A 21506-nucleotide genomic window follows, 5' to 3' on the forward strand; every position below is an offset into this window, starting at 1 on the left:
CGGTTTGCGCCTGCATGGAAATGAACGTCACAATTCAATCACTGTTCTGAAGTCTCCTGCAGCTCTGATTGAACGAAATTACTGTCGTAAAAGGCTATGTCATGTACCTGATCTCGCCTGTTATTCCATTCACAAGATATCAGAACAAAACCTTTTTTATCTGACAGGAACAGTAGTCATTCAGCTCCGTGATATGTAGCCTAATTAACGAGATTCATTTCGCCCCCCTCCCCTCCCCATATACGGACATAGACAAATAAAGGAAGAAAAAAGACGCTAGGTATTAACGTTTTTTATGTGATGTATTCTAGGTTCTATAGCTTTGTTTACATCCACCTGGTAGGCAAGGGACAAGTTGAACCAATTGAACATCGTTGTCTGCAGCTGCCTCTCAGTAGGCTACATCTCTGTATTTCAGCATGTCAACATTTCAGGCATCAATAAAGGTGATGATGAAACGTTATCCCATTGTTCAATATTTGATAGCCTGTCACAGGAACGTTATTTCGCTAAAATCGCCATGATTTGGTGCATTGATCTGTATCGATAACGTTATGGGAGAACCTGCATGTAGCCTAACTTTTTTTTCTCTGTTCAAAACTCGGTTTACACGAAGACGATAGACTTTCTTAGAAGCTGTGAAATTTGGCCAGAAAGGAACATGTCTTCCCTCTGAAAGTTGACACAAAATCAAACAATATATAATCAATCAATCATTTAACTTCAACTGAACAGCGACAAGTTTTGGTAGGCAGACTCAGCAGACGTTAAAACGGTAGCCTACAGTTATAGCCAGCGTCAGTCAGCATCATGTAACATTAGTGGCGTTAAAGTCACGAATCCTGTAACATATTATAACATATAACAGCGATGGCTTATTCGAAGACGATCTGCATGGATATATAACCACCCAGAAAAACTCAGAATGTGAGTGATAAAGTTCATGTATGAAACTTTTTAGTTATCCATTGCAGCATCGGCTATATTAGCAGCAAGGCTGTTATGCTAGCTCAGCCTTTAAAAATGCTGTTATTTTGGTCATGTGGACTTGATTAAACGGGTAAAGATAAAACTGCTCATTTCTTACATGACTGAAGCAGTAGCCTAGGTCAGTGTTTTTCAACCACTGTGCCTGTGCACTCTAGTGTGCCGTAGAAAATTACCCAAATGTCACTCACTGGTCCAGAAAAGCAACTGTTACATCAAAGAATTTACCACATGCTCTCATTGATTGTATGATGGTCCGTGTAACGCTTTGCAGTGCTATGTTCTATTTGCAGAATTCACATGAAAAAATATAAAAATAGGCTTAAAAATCCGTTATCCATTCTTTAGGACGGCACAGTAAATGGGTTATTGTTGCTTATTTTGATTTTCAATTGAGCACAGTTACGGTTTTCTGTTCAGAATTGAAATGATGCGTCAATTTTCTAATTTTCCTTTTTTGCCCTTGTGGTTGGACTGAACCACGAACACCGGGGGGAGAACACCATCTAGCTGGGCCAGGCTAGATGGTGGAAGGGAGCGCCGCCTGAAGTTGTTTGTGATTTTGACTCATTACTTTAGAGATTAATGACAAACTTTTTGGGAGAAGGCACGTTAAACATAACTTTCAGCCTATGTTGAACATATCTACAGTAGCCTATATTTGAATACCATGGCCATGCCATAGCAAATATTTCCCCAAAGCAGAATGCTTTGCCATCGACGTGTCTTGGCTATACCGGGCTATACAGGCTACCCTGAGCACTGTTTGACATGGTATTTTTGCTTATTTAACGCTTTACGCTAGACTAGGTTTCATTAGGCTAAACGAAGACACAACGGTGAGCCTAATTTATCCGTTTATCCATTTATTAATTTCAACAGCAAATAGCCTACATTGGCCTGTAGGCTACTAGGGCTCACGTAGGCCTACTCATAAGTGTCAGGACGCAGCAATGTCTCCCTCTGCATCTGAAGTTCTGATCTCGAGCTGACATTATCAATCGCTTGGCACCTTGATGCAAGCGGAACTGTGTTTGATAGCCCTCCATCTCTACATCTATTTTTTACAGTCTATGCTCTACATCCGCTGATAAAATGTGATCACCAACATAGCGCGCCAATATCTATCAGGTCACCCACCCCTACGCGTGGTTCAGCCCAACAAAAACAGTAAAAAAAAGGGGCCAAAATCCAATATTAACTGAATTTTACTTTTGTTTCCAATCCAGTTTCTGTTTTCTTTATCTTGCGTGACTAATGACACATTTAGAAAATATAGCAGCAATTATCTATTTGCTGACCAGTTAAAACAAATTGAAAATTGGATTATCGAACACATTTTTTATTTGGACCAGATGGATGGAACAAATAGAACAAAGCACTGCAAAGCGTTACACGGACCGTATGATTGCACTATTTGTGGTATGCAGGCATTGTACAACGGGGCCACATATCCAGTATTCCCAGAATCACATATCCAGTTCATAACAACAATTAAATTAGAGATAGTCACCTACAAATGAAACAGAGGGCACTTATTTTATTGAGCAGGTCTTGCATAGAAGCCATAATAAGGCCATATCTGTATTATTTGAAGTTTTAGGCTATGGTATGTTTATTTTTTTCATCACACAGGATGTTAGTGTGCCGTGGGACATTTTAAGTGTCAAAAGTGTGCCGTGGCAAAAAAAAAGGTTGAAAAACACTGGCCTAGGTTCAACAGTGGTGTTTGAGGTTGCTGTGTTAAGTTGTTGTGTGTGATCGCTAAACAATTCATAGGATCAAATAAGTTTGACATACGGGAGTTAGCCTAACTGACCTGTAGGCTATAGCACATAAGCCTATTCTGTTTTCATTTATTAGCATTTGTTGTGATTATATAACCAAATGACACTCATGATAACTTGAAATAGAAGGACAGAAGATAGGTGATTGTCCACAAGCACGAATCACGAGACAGATTAGAACAAACTGTTCCGGTAAAAATATTCTTGCCATGTTTAAAATGCTGCACTTTTTCCCTTCATAGCCAATCTCTGGCAATTCATTTTTGGATGACTGTAGATAGTTGTATTTTAGCCTACGTCTTCGTAGACAGTAGCCTAGGCTATACCATTAGGCCATTTTGAGAATAAAAGACTTCACAGCTGCTAACGATCATCCTCCACAACCATGAGGATAGGTAGGCTGAACGGTCGTTCGTCGCCTTTTTGCTTCTTATTGTAAAACCAACTGTTAGGGCCTACACAAGTGGTCGGCATCCCGGCTATTTGATATTAAAATGTAAATTTTGAAGCTATTTGTAACTATGTGTAGCCTATGCAACCCGACTGTTGTAGGCTTGCCTACCACTCTGCAGCAAAGATTCTAGAGCGGAGCAAGATAGATCAGTTACATCATAGGCATGAGAGTCAAGCGGAGCGAGAGGCGCAAACGTTCGACAATTTCCGTGTTCGATTATTGCAAGGGGGAGGGGGGGAAATCCCCCTTTATGCAGACCAGAGTAAGTCCAATTGCTGCACTAATGTCAATGGAGACTTGTGGAATTTTACCAATAAATTGGTCATTGTGTCTTTCTGGATTTGTTGAGGGTTTTTTGGAAAATTGTGTCATAATCTGTAAGTGTTTGGGATCATTTCAAGCCTAATAGTGTAATTTTTTAGTGTTCAGATTTGTAATAAAATAACTTAATATTAGACCATGCTGCTGCCAGTTACTGTCCAGTTGTTAGCATGCTAGCTAGCCTCTTAGCTAAAGTAACATTTTAAACTGAGAAGTGTCATTTCTTTGAAATGACAACTAGCTGAATAACATTACTGACATTAGTTAAAGTGGATAGTTTATACTCAAGCAAATTTGCAACAGTATATTAAGTTTAAGCGAAGTCCTTCAACTATTAGTCACTTGTTAGCGCATAGCTGTATTGTCATAGCTACTACCATCCACTTGTATGGCGTTTTAAGCTAGCTCGGTTCACATGACTAATTAAATTATTTATATCATGTCCTAAAGAATGATTCATTGGTATCATACATGATTATAGACAATAATACTGTGAACACATTTATGTTTATCTGTTCTTATTGCTTATTAAGAGAGAAAGTTTATTTAGTGACGTAAGGTGACACTCCCACTTATGCAGACCGGAACTGTCCCGTTTTGCTCCCATAGTAACGAATTACGTTGCTCTATCTTACTAGTAATCAAGGATCTTTGCATGAGGTACGCTCTGAGCCTGACGGGGCGCCATTTTAATAAGCTCAGCGTAAAATTTCATATACAATTCCAATTCTATGAGCCCATCTGAACAGCTGTTTTTAACGTTGCCAGCTGACAGTGTGAAAGGCCCGATTGATCTTTTTCCAAGTTTACACTGAAATCACATTAATTACACTGAGATCACCGAAATCACTGAAATTACACTGAGATCACATAAATTCCCATTGAGAGACTGTATAGCCTACTGATAAGTTAGCCAGCGGGCAAACTAACTTAGCGTTATTGTTGGAAAGGCCGTGTCTGTGCGCATGTGCCAGTATGAACATTTCCCGCCGTCACTTCAAGTTAGATGCAGCAGCGGAGTGAGAGGGAAAAAAACGTTTGTGTGTGATGTGTGCGTCAATGCTGAAAAAGTGAGTTGTTCTGTATAATTCCTGTATTTTTAGATTCGTTTGAGCATTGTATGTGATATATGTTTGAGTGTTGTCACGTAGTTTGCTTAGATACATGTTTATAGCTCGTCAATAGAACCTAGCATTTACGGAGATTACATGCACTTTGTAATTTCTTGTAGTTCGTGAATAATGTTGCTATCTCCTTAAACTGTAACCTGTTTCATATCTACACTATGTTAGCACTTATATGTGACATTATTTTGCCTTATTAGACCCGTTTCTGACGATGTATGTCATGTGTAAGATGTGACGTGTTTGTAATTAGATTAGTGGCCACGTTCGTGGAAAATTCCAGAGCCCTAGCGTACAGTCTAATGGTAATTCAGCTGGCCACAAGGTGGCACTATTGTATGGCATTTCAATGGTAATTACTGTTTTACATTAGAATTAGTCATTATAATAGAGAAATGTCAGTTTATAGTGTATTAATGCAAGTATAGTGCATTGATGGCAATGATTATGTAACTTTATAATGGGAAATTAACAGACACATTATTTCTTGTTTTTTCTTGTTTATTCCAGACCACACATACATACACAGATACACGGAAACAGACATATACATACATATAGCCATTGAAACATAACAACCAGTGTACCTTATTGTGCTTGCTGTGCTGTGTAAATCATTCAACACCTCAAGTAAAGTGCTGGATTGAATTGCATCGACTCTTTTGTGTTCTGATCGACACCCCAGTGAGACACCCATCTTAAATACATAATTCAGTGTTTCCCCTACAATGTATTTAACAGCGGCGCAGCGCCGCCGCTGGATTTTCAGCGCCGCTGCAACATAATATCACGACATTCACTTAACACACTGTAAAAGCACAATGGCCAACGTCATCTCGAAATTGTTTTCTGAAAGTCTTGAGTAAGTTATGTGCATCAAATCCGCACTTAGCCTCTCATTATTCAGGACATATATGCGGCATGATGTGTCAGGTGATTACAAGCCCAAAGACAAGTCTGCAGCCCATATGGCTAGCCTACGTTCTGAACACGGTTACATTGTTTAGCTATCCGACTGATGGGGTCTTGCTCCGCCACAGTGTAGCCTATGGTGTCATCGTTCACTTGTAGGTTACACAATAAATAGCCTACTTATAGGCCTGGTGACAATAAAAAATGATATTAGTTATATTTCATCTCGAAGCTGTTTGTATGCCGTGAATTCGCTTGTAGCCTATGCCATATGTTAAGCTTGAGCAATTCCTCTGATCCAAAGCCTGCTTTGACACATTGACACTAATGTGAAACATGCATCCTCCTCTCCTAGCCTACATCAAATAAAAGAAACCAATTCATGATTACCGAAATGAATTTAACATGGGGGGGAAAAAGTTTGTTGCGATTTAGCCTACTGTTGTGATGCGGTTCTTTCTGCTGATTGGATTTACCCCCGTGTCGTCAACTCTGAGAACTCTTGCTCCGGCTGACAATTTTATCCAGAGAGCTGATTTCCCAAAGATGAGCCTCCATCAACATTCAACGACAAATTATTAAACCGTAAGTAATGCAATAGAGTAAACCAATGTGCTACAAGGTGTATGGTCTTAACGTTAATTGTAGCCTAGACTTGTAACGTTAGCGTAGGGCTATATGTAATGTTTGCATGGGAAAGCTAGGCGAACACAGTCTAGGCCTGTTTAAACTGTCTGATAGTTAAAGGAAATATGAGCATATGTTGGCATATACGTATAGCCTAAATTCTGTCCACTTAGCTATAATAGGCTATCACAAACAGACCTTTTCTACGTTTACGGCATTAGACATATAGGAGCCTATATTCTCTTATCAGAAAGACATGTTCTCATAACTTCAGCGTTCTCTTGACGGTGAGACGAACGGTCGCACTTCAATCAAGTAGCCTAGGTCTTTTTCGAGTTAATTGTGAGTGAGTTGTATGGTAACTGTGGGAGTGATGTAGAAGAAAAGTGAGTATTTACTTTTTTATACGTGGGTTTGTTGTTTTGGGACTGAGAATTAGACTACAAGGAGAGCATCTGGCTACGTGCATGCGTGTCAGCATTAATGGCCCCCCCACAATTCAATTCAATTCAAAGCCCAGAAAAATTAAGTGATTGGGTGTGGCCTTTGCCATTAAGACAAATTTAAATAAATTGTAAATAATCTTTTAATTATTAATGGTCATTAAATGGTTGTGCCATTTAATTTTTCTTCTATCATTTTTAACCAATAATGTAAAAGAAAGCTGAAAATGTCCACAAAAGAAACACGAAGGTATGATATAAAAAATAAAAAAAAATATTTTTTTAATAATAGCACCGCTGCTGGAAAAAATTCTAGGGGAAACACTGTAATTCCTCATACAGTCCTACAATTATTTACCAACCCAACAACCATTTAACAGTTATATTATCACCATTTTTCTTTTTTCTACCTGTAGGCTGTAAGTTAACCCTTTGTTCATGGCCTGCTTAAACACAGCGCATAAGATAGGCTATCAATCACTAATAAGGTTGAGATTTCACTCAAGCGTCTGATGTTCATAACTTAAATAAAGGCAAATGGTAGGCCTAGGCTAAACACATCCGTGCTTGACACTATTGTATCGTTTCCATGCAGTCAAAAACACCCAAATTGTCCTGCTTGCCTATGTAAAATGTATATGACCACAGAAGTTCGTTTTCAAAAATCATTACAGGCTGCGGCCAACTTAAAACACGTCCAGATCAATCTAACCGTTGAACTTAATTTGTGCAATGATATGTTAATTGAAAGCAGTTTGCTAAAGTTCATCAGAATCTTGGGATACGCCCGCTTGACAACGGGAGAGATAGAACTAACGACTGGCCTTTGGACGTAGCAACCATCCATTTAGAACTAGTAACGGCAGTTTGTCCTGCAAGTTGAGAAATTAGTTGATATGTGTCGGAAGAAATTAGTTCTATAAACAAGACAGTTTTAGCGATTAAAACGTTTAAATTGTAACAGGATATGAACACAACGCAAGTGGCAACAGTGGAATAAGCGGGATAATAGACTGCACGGTGGTCTATTCACAGAAATTAATGCACTTACGAGGTCCGCTTCGCGTCGGGGCCGTTTTACAACCTCGACCATGCATTAACTTCTGTGAACAGACCACCATGTCGTCCATTATCCCTTACATATTTTCCAGCCAGTAATCCATCTTGCGCGTAGCGCTCTAGAATCTTGCCTTGCCTACCACTCTAGTTGTAAACAAACGGTGACGTAACATTAGAACGGAGGTGCAAAACCTTAATAGGCTACTAAACCTATAGTAGCCTATTAAGGTTTTGCACCTCCGTTCTAATGTTACGTCACCGTTTGTTTACAACTAGAGTGGTAGGCAAGGCAAGATTCTAGAGCGCTACGCGCAAGATGGATTACTGGCTGGAAAATATGTAAGGGATAATGGACGACATGGTGGTCTGTTCACAGACTAAACCTATAGTAGCCTATTAAGGTTTTGCACCTCCGTTCTAATGTTACGTCACCGTTTGTTTACAACTAGAGTGGTAGGCAAGGCAAGATTCTAGAGCGCTACGCGCAAGATGGATTACTGGCTGGAAAATATGTACACAAACACCACCATCTGAAATGTAATCAAATGTAAATAACGCACAAATTATTAGCCTAGTGATGGTTCCAGAGAGAGTAGCCTACACACTGAGGGGTTTGTCCTGGTGGTTTTGCATTTTTCGTAAGTGGCGTGTGCTATCAAAAGCTTCCATTTACTGCATCATGCGGAGCGGTAGGCATGTCAACAATATCGCAAAAGCTACCGGTACAATTATCATAAAACTTGTTGGAAAGGTGTAGCACAGGCTAAGGAAACCCCATTCATTTTTGGAGCTGATCAGACTGAAGCGATCTTTGAAGAATTTTCCATATTGTAGCCTATTTCTTGCAATGATAGCGAAAGTGAAACTTAGTGCCTTTTTAGTTTTAATGATGAATTTGTTCATACATGTGTTATTCATTTCTTTCACATGTCTTACACCATAAGACACTTTTTGCATCTGTGCCCAGGGGTTCATAAACCATATGCCTATGTCTGTCAAAAGTTTGGAATACCCTAATTGATTGACTTAACTAATGACTTGTTTGTGATTTCTAGTAATATTTTTCATGGCAGGAAATGTATTGATGTTGACATCATGACTATGGCCTTGCTAGGCCTGATATAACAGGCTAATGATGATAATGCCACATTAGATTGGCTATACAATTCATTATTTACTAAGGTAATGGCCAATTAATAAAAAGGTAGCAATCTAAATTTATCCAAATTCGTTTGAAGCCAAGATATAGCCAGATAGCATAAGATATAGTTTGCATCTGTGCCCAATATTATGACACAGCTCATTGTGTGATCTGAAATATTATTATTATTAACAATAATAATAGCACTAAATAAATAAATCATTTTTATACTTCTTCTGAGTTATGAGTTTTGAAAAGTTGCCATGTTGCATAGTATTGTCATGTTGTTTGGCTTTGATATTTTAATATGACTGGAGACAGTTGGGGCTGTCACAACTGTTCACTTGTAATCATTGTTCACTTAAATGGTGCCTTGTAAGACTATCATTGGTAAAAAGCTTCTTAATTAGTATTACGGCATGAAAAATGTTGTGAAGGGTGTCATTTGGTTTTATTCAATGTCAATGTGTTCATCAGAAACTGTTCACTGTGATGTAACTTTGTTTACAATTTATAGACTTTTTGTGTGAAAACACCTTGAAATAAAATCTAAAAATGCCAGTAGGTTTTCAATCGAGTTAAGTGGAAAGCTTATCGATTTTAAAGGATATGTTTCAACACTGCAAAGACCCTTCTCGAACCAAACTTTAAAATGTTTATTTTATTGCAGAATGAGTGAAAGTTAGAGGGAGATCAATAAAGGCAGGGTAAAACAGGGAGGAAGGCTGTGAAAAGCTTCATGATGGTGACAGTTTACAGCAATGAGATCTGAGTCTTGCCTGAGTCTTTGCCTGAGTCTTGAGGCAAAAATTGGGTTGAAGTTTGAGTAAAAAAATATAGCTGTGTCAACTTTGCATATACCATCTCAAATCCTGTCTGAAAGAGATGTCTTCTTAAGTTCTTCCTTATTTAGATCCTTATCTTTGAGACTATTCTCATGTGTGTCCAGTTGATGTTGATTGAATGGGGAGTGGAAACAGACGGATGGAACCTAGGCTGTAAAAGAGAAACACATACAGGTGTTACACTGTGTTCAGGCAAGTATTAGTGGTCCAGCACACACTTTCTGGATCTTACCTGTCTTAATCCAACTCCCCACTGACACACAATTCCATTCCTTTTCACCTGCTGGACTTGTAGCCAGGGGGTGGGTTCTCAGTCCTCACTTACAGAGACCTGTTATGTATGATTGATGTGTTCGGTCCTGATGTGGTTTAAGTAATAGGCAAAAAGTTCCAGCTGTTCTGATTCCGTGCTGGAATCCTTCTTCTCTATGCCCTGATATTTTGTGGTGTTGGGTGTGCCTGTGTGTCCAGTTGAGGCCATCCTTAAAAATATTCTTGTTTGCAGTAACAGCCAAAAAAATAAAAAAATGGGTCGGTAGGTAGGTCAATATTTTTTTTTCAAGATTCAAAGTAAAAAAAAAAGTTACATTTTGGTCATGGTGATTACGTAGGTATGAATTTAAACAAATGTGCATATTGTGACGTAACTGACTGGGTCCTCAACCCATGCCTTCAGGCGCATCATTGCAAACTTCAATCTGATGCAGGTTATGTAGACCAGCCTTTCTCAAACTTCTTTGACCTGAGGCCCAGTAATGGCAGACTTCAATCAAATTGTCATTATCATTATCACAATCATTATTATGCCTATATTGTTATACATGCACTTTCACTTAAATGTTTTGTGACATGCACATCAGAGGACTACTTTACTAATGTAAGATATAATTTCATTGCTTTTGCATGGTTGCATGATGCTTGCATAAGAAAAGAAATACTTCTCAAAACAGCAACAATTATATGGGTGCTTTTGTTTTGGTATGTTTCCCTCATGCAAGCATCATACATTGGTAGGAAATGGAGAAAAAAAATACATGTTGTTTAATGAAGTTTAATTTGAATGCCTGAATGTAAGGATTCAGGAAACACAATACCAGCTTTTTTGGCGAGCAGATAGGCGTAAAACACTGATCTGTTGATCTTTAACAGATAGAAAGAAGGCTACAATAGCTTTTGGCCACGTTATATTCAAATTTGACAATACAATACTCAGTGCTATATTATACAGTCTCTCCTCTGTTTCTATGGAAGTTCCAAAGATCAACGTCGTTCTATTAAGTGTCGTTAAACAATTAAATAGCATTCAACAGGTTGAAGCGGAGCTTTGATACCAACGTTATCGATTAGTTTCAGTTTCTCTCGCGCAGACGCCTGCATTGAATGAACGCTCATACCACCACTTTATTATATGGCTCCATGTTTAATGACATCGATAGCAGAAACGTTTGTTTTCTTTTTTTGTCGGTCCGCGGTATCTTGATCAACTGCACAGCAAATTATCAGACGAAGCACCGGGCCTAATTTCACTCCACGACTTCGCGGACCAGCAGTCTCCACGTTGCGGACCCATATTTTGAGAAATGCTGAATAGACCACAACCAATTTCAATTCTTCAACACAGTCACCGTTAGACTAGAGGGGAGAAAGGATGGGAAAAGATCTGGGCACAGTTCTTCCAGAACTTCGTGCCAAGTAAAAGCGTTGTCGTTGTGTGAATGAAACGAAGCGTATAGGCCATAGTGTGACATGCGTAAACCAATGGTGTAGATGACGCCACAGGGTTTTATTTAAGAGAGCGTTTGTATGTAGGCATTTATATTCACAATACTTAGGCCTACTAAAATAAATAGTATTTTATTTGTATTGGTTGTTTAGAGTATAAAAAAAATCGGTCGGTCTTTACGCAAGTTTACAACCGGCAAGTCGGTCGGACTAAAAGGGGAAACAAATAAATATTTGGGTCGGTTCTAAATTGACAGGGTCGGTCGGGTTACGGCAAACGAAAATATTTTTAAGGATGGCCTGATGGTGAGTTCATGGGGACTGGGAGTAGACAGATGGGTCCCTCAACTGTTAAATAGAAGCAGAGAATATAAATCATTATACCGTGTGTTGTGGCAGCAATGCATCTTAAATGGACACTTACTCGGTTCACTAACTACCTACCTGTCCAAACCCAAGTCCCCACTGACACACATTTCCTTCTGTTGTTATCCTGGAGGGGTGGTGGGCACATAGGTGCCATAGCTTCTGATGAGAAAGCCAAAATGTGCCACCTCTTTTTCCCCTGATACGCAGGGTGGGTCCTTCATATCAATGCGCTGGTGAACTGTGATTAGCGCCAAGCTTGTCCGTGTGTCCAGTTGATGTTGAGTAACTGGGGACTGGAAGTAGACAAATAGACCCCTCAGCTGTAGGAGAGAAGTGGAGAGAACACAAAAACGTTATACTGTGTGTTCGTGTCAGTAAGACATGTTAAATGGACACTTACTCAATTAACTATGTACTTGTCCAAACCCAAGTCCCCGCTGACACACATTCTATCATCCTAGAGGGGTAGTGTGCTCTTTGTGTGCTCAGAGTGATGTCCAATGTTGATGACATAGCCAAAAAGTGCCACCTCTTCGCCTGCTATGCAGGGCGGGTCCTTCATATCATTGCGCTGGCTTTAGTACTAGCGGCATGTCTCTGTGTGTCCAGTTGATGTTGAGTAAACGGGGACCGGAAATGGACAGATGGATCCTCTGACTGAAGCACAGAACATTAAATTGTGATGTTGATGCAAATGTGGACCAGTGTGCTCCTAGAATGCACAGTTTAACTCCATTAATGAGATACAGTTTAACTCTCCCGCCATATAGGCTAACTCGATGTGCTCAAAGTCGATCGTAATAAGTTTCTTCAGTGCCGTGTCCATTTTTGCTGGTTACAAATGTCTATACACAACTTAAGGCACTGACTTCAATGATGACTCCACATTTCTACTACATAAATGATCCAATTTAAATACACATTTATCTTTACAGCAGTGAAATGCTCCAGTCAGGGGGAAAACTTCCAAAAACTAGTTGAACCCCTTAAAAAAATAGTAGTTAAGGTTTTTGCATTTTTGGCATCCTTAGGGCATGTAGTCAACATTTCTTGATGATAACATCAAATTTAGGCGGTGGCAACGTTTTTATTGGCACATTTCCAAAATGGCCGCCACTGGAGACGCTGAAAACCCAAAAAATCATATTTCAGGGTCTAATAGATCAATTTTGATGGTTTTGATATCAAACTATAGGTTTTCTGGGGTGGTTAGTTCATTTATGATGTAACTGAAAAGGTCAGAGGTTAGGTTCATATTTTAATTGTCAGGGTGATGGTCAATTTGGGCCCAAAATCCAATAAAAAGCCATTATCTTATTCAACTGTTGACTAATGGAAAATTGTGTTACTGCTGAGATCAAGGTCATTTCATCACCAGAAAGTAGGCTTAAGTACAATTATGCCTATTTTATTCTATAGACTTAGTCTATGTGAAGTGCTTTGAATGCCATTTTACAATTATCACAATACTTCACATTTAACTTATTGCCAGTGGCAAATGTAAAACATTACTTTTTTAGGGTTGGTTACAGTAACTTACATGAATATACTCGCCATCAGAATGATGCAGTGTAGTTATACAGTGGGCATCGCTTTCAAATGACCACTTCATTCGCGCATTACGCGGCGTGAAGCTGCGAGAAGCTTTAGTACCACTTTCAGCCACTGTGCGTCGCTCTGCCACTGTACATCGCTCTGCCTGCCGTCCCTTACATAATTGTTGCCGAGAGTAATCCCAGCCTACGAATTCAATAACAAAATAAATCATGCATAATTAAACATTACCTCGATTTAGGCTACTTGGGTATGGCTTAAGGCTTGACTACACGAAAATCGAAATCGAAATTTGCCGTCTACATTATTGTCAGTGTTGGGGTTAACGCAACTACGCAAATCAAAACAGTGGTGTGATAATTGAGCCAGTAGAGAAATAACTGTTCAGAATTAATCTGTAGCCTTGGGTAGGCTTCTGCAGAAAACAATGTTGTTGCCGATTTAATACTATCTGGCGACGTTTTTAACAGGCTACGCAATAGAGGCTTAGACAACTATGACCCACGTTTTGGTTTCGTAAATTAATTTGCCCTACTTCTTGACTGCAATGTAGTCAATTGACTGCTTGACATGTCATTTTTATTTTTCTGTAAACAATTACATCTGCTTTATGCCGCAGAATTACATTCATATTTGGCTGACTGCAGACGCGCCACTTCCCTCCCCATATTCCAATATTAAGATAGTAGCCTATACAAAAAGCACTTTATACTATCATAAAAAAAAATAGTTAAAACGAATTGCTATTTGCAATTTGACAAAACACTGGTCCTCATTTTGCGAATGCGAGGACGATATGAGCCTGTTGCATTTAGTTAGATGTCCGAGTCACACATAATGTTTGAAAACCACTGGCTCGTAATCACAATAATTTAACATACGACAGTTGGATAACCTACTTCATCATGTCCCCATGCCTACATTTTTGTGAGTAGCATAGAGATCGTTAAAAACAATAAAGTATGGCTCTCCGTTTGGGACATCGAAAACTTTTTTTAATTTTTAATAGACTACCGTCGAAGATGCTGACCTGCCAAAGCCTCGGGATAACACGTTATCTCCACTATCATCAGTCATGCCCCTTGATCAAAGTGGGGAATTAAATAAAAGTTTGATAACCACTGGCTTAACAAGTTACCTGCAGTCCAGAACACAGAATCTATTGCAATATTCTGATGATCGGCGATGATATCGGCAAATGTTTGTTTTCCAAAGTAAGAATTTCACTTCACCATGCACCTTCGACAATACCTGGCCTACCTGGTATCATTACAAACATTATTCTGTGTCCTAAAACTGGCATATTTTATGGCATTGTGTCATGTAAGTTCGTTGCAAAATCTAGAGAAATGTGTGAGGTGGTCAGCGGGGGACAATTGAGACACACATTGGATTGTGTTATTACTTGAACATTCCACACTATCCACAGCTGTGGTAGGCCTATCAGGGGCAGGAGGATTACTGTCAGCGCAGGCTTTATATAAAATTCTTCAACAGAAGGCCTCGGATGTTGTCTTGTTTGTGGAGCGCTTTGCTTCGCTTCTGTAATTTCGGCTTCATTGAAAATGAGGGCTTCCCTCAATGACCCTCCGAGAATAAATAAAGGTTGAATGAATGAATGAATGCAGGCTTGCCCAAAATAAAGGCATGTGGTTTGCGCAGCCTACAGTAAATAACAGACCCGCCAGAATGTGCGTTATGATGCTTTTTTACGAGCAAGATGTTTTTGGTACCCTACGCACACTGCATGTTCTTAAATAACAATGATCATCAGTAATATTCGACCATTAATTTGGGTAAATGGGCAAGCGTGACCACCTTGATTGGCTGATTGGCTAATGATTGTAACGCGGGCATGATTCCAAACACCTCCCTTACGATGATGAGTGACAGGTCTCAGAATGCGTGCGCTACACAAGGACGGAAGATGATGAATAACTGGGGCCGTAGGCTATCACAAAGGCTTTTATCTTACTACTAGGAGTAGGCTACTCCTAAATCGCACTTAAAGATTTTAGATTGGAGTTTTCTCTTAAAAGTTATTCACAAAGCCTTTCAGACAACTCCTAAACTAGGAGTGAGTCTTCGTGGCTATGGATGACGTCATTACTCATGCACGAGCTTGACTGAAGTGACCACCTTGATTGGCTGACGATTGTAACGCGGGAATTCCAAACACCTCTCTTCTGATGATGACTGACAGGTGACAGGTCGGAGAATGCGTGCGCTACACAAGTAGTGTGAAGGACGGAAGATGATTAATAACTGAATAAAAAGGCCTAGCCTAAATGAATAAAGAGTAAGGCAAAACAAATAGCTTAGTAGCCTAATGAAACATAGGCCTATGGATTGATGCAGTAGCCTACCTTTGCAACATTTATTAAATTAATCTGTCACCATATCCCTAGGCTACGTTTGCAAAGAGGAGAACATTTTAATTTGATTCACAATGAAACGTTACATTTCATTTCCATGTTAACAATGAGTAGTTTGTGTTGTTGTTGGTGGCGTTATTGCATCCCTTTTATGAATGCAAAATTGTTCCCTCGCAATTGGAAGCTCCTGTTGCGCATAGGCTATTTCAAAACATCGCAATGTAAAATGCCACAAAAAAGCTGTTTATGAATAGGTCTTAGTGAGTTAGGAGTCCTCTCGACTTAAGATGTCCCAGACTTAGGTGCTACTTTTAGGTCTAAAATGCTTCGTGAATTACTTTTTGTGAAAAAATTAGGAGTCCTAAAGTTAGGAGTGACACGCCCATTATTTTTAGGAGTTGCTCCTAAATTCGCCAGTTAGGAGCTACTTTTAGCCTTAAAATTCTTTGTGAATATGGCCCCTGAATAAAAAGGCCTAGCCTAAATGAATCAAGGCAAAACAAATAGCCTAGTAGCCCAATGAAACATACGGATTGATGTAGTATCTTGTAACATTATTAAATTATTCTGTTACTATGCCTACGTTTGCAAAAGAGAACATTTTAATTTGATTCACAACAATGTTACATTTAATTTACATGTTGACAATGACTAGCCTAGTTTTGGTTGTTGTTGGCGGCGTTATTGCATGTTAGTTATGCCTACAATGCAAAATTGCTTCCTCGCGATTGGAAGCTCCTGTAGCTGCATAGGATTTCAAAACCGCAGGTTTGTGAATAGGTCTGTGAGTAAGGAGTCCTCTTGACTTCTTTTAAGCTGTCAGAGGTGGGAAGGTGTGATTTTTTGGGGGAAGGGCCGGATTAACTGGGCACAATTGTCTGATGGCCCCCCTTCCCCCCAGCCAACGTGAATCGGGTGGTTAGTTAATAGGCCTATCGTGAAGATTTTTCCTGCCATCTAAGGCACGAGCGCGTCTGTGAGGCCAAGCCTCACCAAGTAGCTTGTTTGTTTACAACTAACATTCCATTTAATTAAACTGCTTTATAGGCTATGCCGAAATAGTTTTCAACATTTTCAATATTAGTGTCGGGTGAATTGAAATGTTCTCAAAGTAGCCTTATGGCTGAAAGCTGCTTGGGACCCCCCCCCCCCCCCTTCCTGCACTCATTGTTTCAAAAGGAGTAATTTTGGCTTTGTCAGAACTGAAGAGCTGTGGACGGCACGGCACGGTATGCCCAATGAAAATAAATTAACGCAACACAACACAACACAGACCCCGCTTCTCTCGCGTCAGTCACTGACATGAACGAAACACAGAACCCGCTTCTCTCACGGCAGTCACTGACAGTAACCTAGAATAAATGCATGGGGAAAAACACTTCCCCATGACATCGTAAAACACTGAAAGTTAATATTTTGTCACTAGCAACATTCATCTGTCCTTTGTCAAATGTATTATGTTCCAAGTACCCTATGCGTAATTCTGCTTCATAAAGTTGAACAAATACATTTGCTTATTTCACAGAAAAATATAAATAGCCAGTCTACAGTGCAGAGTTGGTAAGTTATGGTAGGCCAACTTGCAGTGAACATACAAAGAGGGGAAATTATTTCTCTTGCAGCTGAGTAGCCTCAGGTGCGCACGTAGACATAAGGCCGAACATGCAAGCGCCAATGAATCGTGCTCTCACGGCAATCGCGCCGTTGAACTTAAATAGGTTAACATCACTCTAAGTTCGCCTTCAAGCAAGGAAAACGATGATTTGAAGACATCTGTTTCGTTGGAAGGGCAATGGGTAGCAACAGGGCAACACAGAGACAGGCCCGATGGCAGGGCTGTTATGAGAGTATTAAAATATAGGATATTCTACGGGAAAACATTAAAACGACAAGACAGCGGGGAAAGTTAAAATACGTGATAAACACGGAAAAAGTTGGCATGCATTGTTTCGGTCCCCGTGCACAGGGATTATTTGTCATACTATTAATCACATATGATTATTTGTGAAATTGTGCAAACAGGCGCAACACATTTGAAAAGGAAGGACTGGTAGCATGCAAGCTCACGGGAAAGATTGATTTAAGAATGTTATCACAAAGTGTGTGGTTGTGGCGCGGGCGGAAGACAATTGGCAAGGGAGGGTCATGTCTTTTTTTAACAATTCTGTCGGAGGGTCATTGAACAATTTCTAGCAGGCAAGAGAGGGTCATGCAACTTCCAACTGAAGCACTCAAAATTCCTCCGGTGGCCCCTTCAATAAATAACGATCAGTCCCTAGATTGCTGCTGGGCTATATGTCTTGGTTCTGTTAACAACTTATTGTCAAACGCATAGCCTATCTCGCGGTTGCATCCATTACAAACAAACATGCAATGTGAACGTCTGGGATTGGGGAGAGCACTAAATGCTCTTCTGAATAAGCACGAAGTCAAACCTTTAAATGAAAAACACTCTTTAATAATCCAAAAAAATAAACCGCTAATGAAGTAAACTTGTGACCATCAAAAATCGTTTATCGCTCGTAACTCCGTGATACCAGGACGTAACAGGAACGCATTTGGCTGAGCAACGGAGGTTAATATGCTCCATGTTTTGTCCAAATGATGACTGTCTATCATCGTTGCACTCGGAGAAAACGAATGTTTCATTCGTCCCCGTTTCAATCGTCCCGGTTGTACCTACTCAAAACGCAGATAGAACCTTATTATTCTAAGGTAGCGAAATAGCGTTCAGCATGATTCATGCCCAATTAATTCCCCCTGTTAAAGTGTTCGCCTTTGTAGTTTGGTTTCGTGATAGCCTATGATAAACGGCTTATGGCCAAATATGTGAAAACGTTAAAATACAGTAGGCGATGAACCCGGAAAAAGTTGACAGTGATTTTTTCATAATCACTTTGGAGGGTCATAGAAAAATGTATTGCTGGCGAGGGAGGGTCACGTCTTTTTGGACTAATGCTCCCCAAACTCCTCCGGTAGCCCCTTAAATAAATAACGAACAGTCCCTAATGAAGTAAACTTGTGACCATCAAAAATCGTTTATCGCCTGTAGGCCTAACTCCGTGATAACAGGACGTAACAGGAAGGCATTTGGCTGAGCAACGGAGGTTAATACTCTATATTTTGTCCAAATGATGTCTGTCTATCATCGTTGCACTCGGAGAAAACCAGAATGTTTCATTTGTCCTGCGTCTCTACGGCTGCAAACGGGATTCACTCGCAGTTAACCAAATATTTCTTTATTAGGGCAGGCATATTTCTGGCTATTACATTATTTCTAAACCAGTCTGCTAAAGTCTGTAGTGAAGTCTGTGTAGGGTTTTCCAGGCTCCATTTCTTTTTACGAGACACCCTGCTCACTTGAGCCATCTACCGGTTGTTTGGGTTGTTGCAGCGTCTCACTGGAAAAATACAAATTAAAGTCGCGTGATACCGCGTGATCCCACGCGCGGACCGCGAGTGAAGCTGGCCAATTCGAAGCACTGCCCACTGTATAGGTTATTCATGTTACAGAGGTGAAGTTTTACTTCTTAGAATTTGGAATTTTAATGAACCAATAACGTTTGTGTTTACCATCTCTGCTCGCGAAATTCACTCGAGATTGTCAGTCAGAATCTGAAGCTACTTTAGAATTCCTTTTCATTGCCATTTAGTGTGGAACAAGATTAAAAAATAGTTAAACTACAGTAGCTGTTGTGTTGGCTGACACTACTGTATACTTAGCTACTGCTTGGTCATTGGGTTTGGTAAATCCTAGCCTATAGCTGCACTTTACCGACACTGAGGATTAAAAACATTACACTCCGGATGACATCTCAACATCTTATCTGAAACCAATATCTGCTACCAGACGAAAGAAGACATATCCCTGACTAACTTGCTTCAGAAGACAGCTGGACGAAAGTCCCGACCAAAGAATCACTTTTAAGTAGCTAGGCTAACTTACAATAACAACGTTTACAACAAACAACATTTCATACAGAAAAGCTGAAAAACGAGACTGTGAGTTTGATAAAAAAAACTGTTTACCTTTATTGAGGCAATGGGACCGTGCAATCCTTGGAGTCTGCAAAAACAAGATTCAGCTGAATAGAATGATTGCTGAGGCCCTGCTGGATCCGGACTTCTACATTCCTGCCACACAGAATGGGCACAGCCTAACTCTGGCCGGTGTGGATGATGTAACGATAGAAATTATAAACGGGGAACTTCTAGAGCGTACAGACCTTACATCAAGTCATGAAGAGGCAGATCCCATCATTGCCCAACATGCCATAGCTCGATGTATTAAGGGAGAGAATGTTCGGGTGATCTCTGATGACACAGATGTGTTCATCCTTCTTCTCCACTTCTATGTCTCTTACAAGTGCACAAGTGCTCTCTATATGAGCTCCCCAGTTGCAGATCGGTCAACGGTAGATCTGAGAGCAACCGCGGAAAAAAACAAGGGCATGGCAAAGGCTATCCTGGTGATGCACGCTTTAACAGGAGCTGACACTGTCGCTGCAACTTACAATATAGGTAAAATGTCTGCACTTAACACCCTTCAAACAATAACCACAGAAAGCCTGTCCATCATTGGTGAACCTCTAGCAGATATTGAAGTGTGCAGCTCAGCAACTGCCTTCTTGATTGCCTGCTTTGGCAAGGCATATGCTGACTGTAGGACGATGACAGAGTGCCGTCTGAAAATGTGGAGGAAGAAAACTGGAACCGGTGCATCTATAAAACTGAGTGCTCTTCCTCCAACAACAGAAGCTTCTCAGGAAAACATAAAGAGCTCAGTACCAGGTGGCACACTGGTTTTCAGCCATGTCTGGTGTACCACCACCTCTCAATCCAAAAGATCATGGATGGGAGGAAGATGGTTCTGTCTTAAAGCCGCATACGGTTTACACCGGGGACAAAGTTGGCTCCTGATGAAATCCTAGAATTAGTCCGTTGTGGATGTGAAAAGTCTGGGTGTAAGGGGGCAAACTGCAAATGCCATCTTATTGGCTGTACAGTTTTTTGTGCATGTGAGGCTGGCCATAATTGTCTTAATCCACTGACAAAGAAGTCAAATGAAGATGAACTAGGCTTAGGTGATGACCAATAGGTTCACATTTTGTTCACATTTTTTCTAGAATATTTATCTTGTTGTTATAATTAAAATTTAATTGTAATATTTATTTTAAATAAATGTTTAAATCTTTACCTTTATCCCTGGCCTCTGCTGGTATCATTCTAAACGACGAAACAGTCAGTTAGCCTACATAATTTCATTATGGTGCTACTATTGTGTTTCTCTTGCAAACAGAAATATTTAAGTTGAGATATAGTCCTCAGTCATCTAAAATAAAATGGTAATTATCTAACATATGGTAACTTATCGGATTTTTACTCAAAATGAGAATGTAACTCTGACCTTGTAACCTTGAGAATGTAACTCTGACCTTGAAATGACCTTTATTTGACCTCTGACCTTTTCAGTTACCTCAAAAATGAACTAACCACCCCAGAAAACCTATAGTTTGATATCAAAACCATCAAAATTGATCTATTAGGCCCTGAAATATGATTTTTTTGTTTTGTTTTCAGCGTCTTCAGCAGCGGCCATTTTGGAAATATGCCAATAAAAAAATGGCCACCGCCTAAATTTGATGTTATCATCAAGAAATGTTGACTACATGCCCTAAGGATGCCAAAAATGCAAAAACCTCAACTTTTTTTTTTAAGGGGTTCAACTACATTTCCTCCTGCCCCGAAGGCTAGCGTTAAACGCTAATTAGCGGTTTGCAATAAAA

This window comes from Alosa sapidissima, chromosome 5 (assembly GCF_018492685.1).
Source record: "Alosa sapidissima isolate fAloSap1 chromosome 5, fAloSap1.pri, whole genome shotgun sequence".
In the NCBI taxonomy this organism is placed as follows: Eukaryota; Metazoa; Chordata; class Actinopteri; order Clupeiformes; family Clupeidae; genus Alosa; species Alosa sapidissima.